This window comes from Moschus berezovskii, chromosome 8 (genome assembly GCF_049115385.1).
Source record: "Moschus berezovskii isolate FMDL1 chromosome 8, NW_MosBer_1.0, whole genome shotgun sequence".
Lineage (NCBI taxonomy): Eukaryota > Metazoa > Chordata > Mammalia > Artiodactyla > Moschidae > Moschus > Moschus berezovskii.
The window spans coordinates 19274770-19278020 of NC_142467.1; the positions used below are offsets into that span (position 1 = coordinate 19274770).

General features: G+C 37.2%; 1 pseudogene; it reads left to right on the forward strand.

Annotated features, from left to right (window-relative positions):
- Positions 1-218: 218 nt before the first annotated feature.
- On the forward strand, positions 219-643 carry LOC129558973 (large ribosomal subunit protein uL14 pseudogene; annotated as a pseudogene).
- The last annotated feature ends 2608 nt before the right edge of the window (positions 644-3251 follow it).

The following is a 3251-nucleotide window of genomic DNA, read 5'->3' on the forward strand; positions in this document are numbered from 1 at the left end:
TGTCCATGGAAATTTCCAGACAAGAGTACTGGAGTAAGTAGCCATTCCCTTTTCCAGGGGATCTTCCTGAGCCAGGGATCAAACTCGGGTTTACTGCATTGCAGGCAGATTCTTTACCATCTGAGCCACCAACAAATCCTCAACTTTATGGCTGTAAAAGATGCAAATTAAAAAGCCGTAAAGCTTTTTTGTTTTGTTGTCCCTTTCCAGTGTTCAAGATGTCAAAGCAAGGTAGTGGTGGGTCCTCTGGTGCGAAATTCCGGACTTCCTTGGGTCTTCCGGTTGGAGCCCTGATCAACTGTGTTGCCAACACAGGAGCCAAAAATCTGTGAATCATCTCGGTGAAGGGGATCAAGGGACAACTGAATAGACTTCCTGCTGCTGGTGTGGGTGACATGGTGACGGCCACAGTCAAGAAAAGCAAAGCAGAGCTCAGAAAGAAGGTACATCCAGCGGTGGTAATTCGACAATGAAAGTCCTACTGTAGAAAAGATGGTTTGTTCCTTTATTTTGAAGATAATGCAGGGGTCATAGTAAACAATAAAGGCGAGATGAATGAAATGTTCTGCCATCACAGGACCAGTTGCAAAGCAATGTGCTGATTTGTGGTCCAGGATTGCTTAATGCTGGCAGCATTGCATGATTCTTTCGTGTATTTGTTAAAAAAAAAAAAATTATTTGCTCTCCCGACCAAAAAAACTAGTAAATATCTTTTGTTCTCAAGAAATTACTATTTGAAACGTAACATGAAATTACGTTAAGGGATTGAGGTCCTACAGTGAGAAATAAAAGGCAAATTCAAACTATTTAAAGGAGAATCTCATATAGAGAGATTTACGAAGTGTAGGCAAAAGGTAGGGGAGTCATAGGTTAGTGCAGTAACCAGGGACTAAGCACTAACAAAACACCTGCCCCTCACTCCCACCCTTAGGCCTGAGAGAGCTGGAGGAGGACAATTAGCAGAGCCAGGTGAGACAGAAAGAAGTCTGCGGGGCACAGCCGCCCAGGAGCAATCACCTGTGATGAAGGAATGCTGACAGCCTGACAGACCTATGGGGTGTGACTGCAGCAGAAATGCTCCACACAAAAAGAGAAAACATTGGTCCGAGAGAATGTACAATCTCTAAAACTATGAAAGATTTAATTGATGAACATAATTGTTTTTTCAAGAAAAATTTGAATGCATTGAATGTATTCAAAAATTCAGTAAAAAATAATAATAATAAATGAGAAAGAAACTCTTTGAAGAGCACATAGTAAATATGAAGCATTGTACAGGCCTCACTGAGGTGGCTCAGTGGTAAAAAAAAAAATCTGCCTGCCAATGCAGGAGACCCAGGTTCAATCCCTGCATTGGGAAGATCCCCTGGAGAAGGAAATGGCAGCCCACTCCAATATTCTTGCCAGGATAATCCCATGCCACAGGAGCCTGGCAGGCTACAGTCCATGAGGTTACAAAGAGTTGGACACAACTGAGCACACACATACCACCCATTGAACAGGACTAGATCAGACTATAGTAGATATAGCTAATATTTTTAGGGTCAACCATAGTTTGTCAGGCACATTTAATGTGTTGTCTCACATTATACAACATTCCAAAGAAGTAGAGGATTATTTTTCCCATTTTACACAAAGGAAACCAGTTTGGAGACTTTAAGTAGTTGTCCAGTCCACACAGCTAGCAAATTGTGGAGGGAGGAACTGAACTTAGCTTTGACACCCAAATCCTATTCATTTCATAACAATATTATTGCATTCAGTTCAGTTCAGTCGCTCAGTCATGTCCAACTCTCTGCGACCCCATGAATCACAGCACGCCAGGCCTCCCTGTCCATCACCAACTCCCAGAGTTCACTCAAACTCACGTCTACAGAGTTGGTGATGCCATCCAACCATCTCAATCTCTATTATTATCCTTTAATTTTATGAAGTTAGATCTATCATACTAAATAAGGACAATACTTATATTCTCAAATGAAATATATGTAAATGATAAGTATTTGGCATTTTAGAAATTGTAATGTTGTAAGATTACATTTTAATTATAGAAATTTGTGGTTTTCTTAGCTTGTTTATCTGTAGTCGGCATCAGATTTGTTATGCCATTATTCAGATTAAAAGTACAGATAACTTTTCTGTAAAACTGATCTTTGTCCTTGGCCAACAAAGAATTTTTCTTGTTTCCTTGGTAGCAACTTTATGATGATAGTAAGAGCTGAGTAGTATAGCAGGTAAAATATTTTTATTTTTTTATTAAACAGCTCATATTTATAAAAACATGGTTGATGTAATAGTGAAAAATCAGAAAAAGTAGATATAATGTGAAGATTTGTAAAATGTCTTAATTCTTAGACACTTCAAAAGGTATCATCCACTATTTAAATCATATTCCCAATTTTAATAGCTTTCCTTGGGCATATTATATACTCACCAAGCTAACACACTGACACTCAGTTATGCCAAAATATAGAATCCTCTAAAATATCTAAAAATACTTTGGAGAATGGAAAAAGCAAGAGATTTTATTTAAAACTGTACATGAACTATTTTTGTGCTTTATTTCTTTAATTATCTTAAAATTTTTACATATCAAAACATGACATGCCATAATCCATCAGTTGACATAATACAGCATAGTAAATCATGATGTAATAGATCGTTTGCCATGGCTCAATGCTTCCAATAATGATGTAATATAAATGTATATGAAAGCAGGTTTAATACATATATTTTTAAAATTCATCTCTCTTCTTCAAGAATGGAAACACACTAAATATTAAGCACTGCTACTAAAATGTTTTCCTTCTTTTACAGAAAAGCCCAGTATAATATTCTAAATCATTAGGCTTTGTGGAGACTTCAAACGTATGCCCTTCATACATCTTAATCTTTCATATATAATAATAAAAATCTATGATCTATGAATAATTGGACTGGATACGTATAATCAACCCTCAATTATCATTTCAGAGGCAAGAAAGAAATCACATAGACAAATGAAAATCTCAGATAAAACAAGAATGAGAGAATGATGAAGTTTAGAGCTGAAGAGACCTCAGAGATCAGCTACTCCAACCCCCTTATTTTACAAATGAATAAACTGAGCCCCTGGAAACCAAAGAGGTTTTTAAAAGGTCACAAAACAAGGTTATTTGCAGGTCAAGGACCAGTAGGTCTTCTGGCTCAGGATCTTTTTACAGTCCTACATTGGTATACTTCCCTGGTAGCTCAGATGATAAAGAAATCTG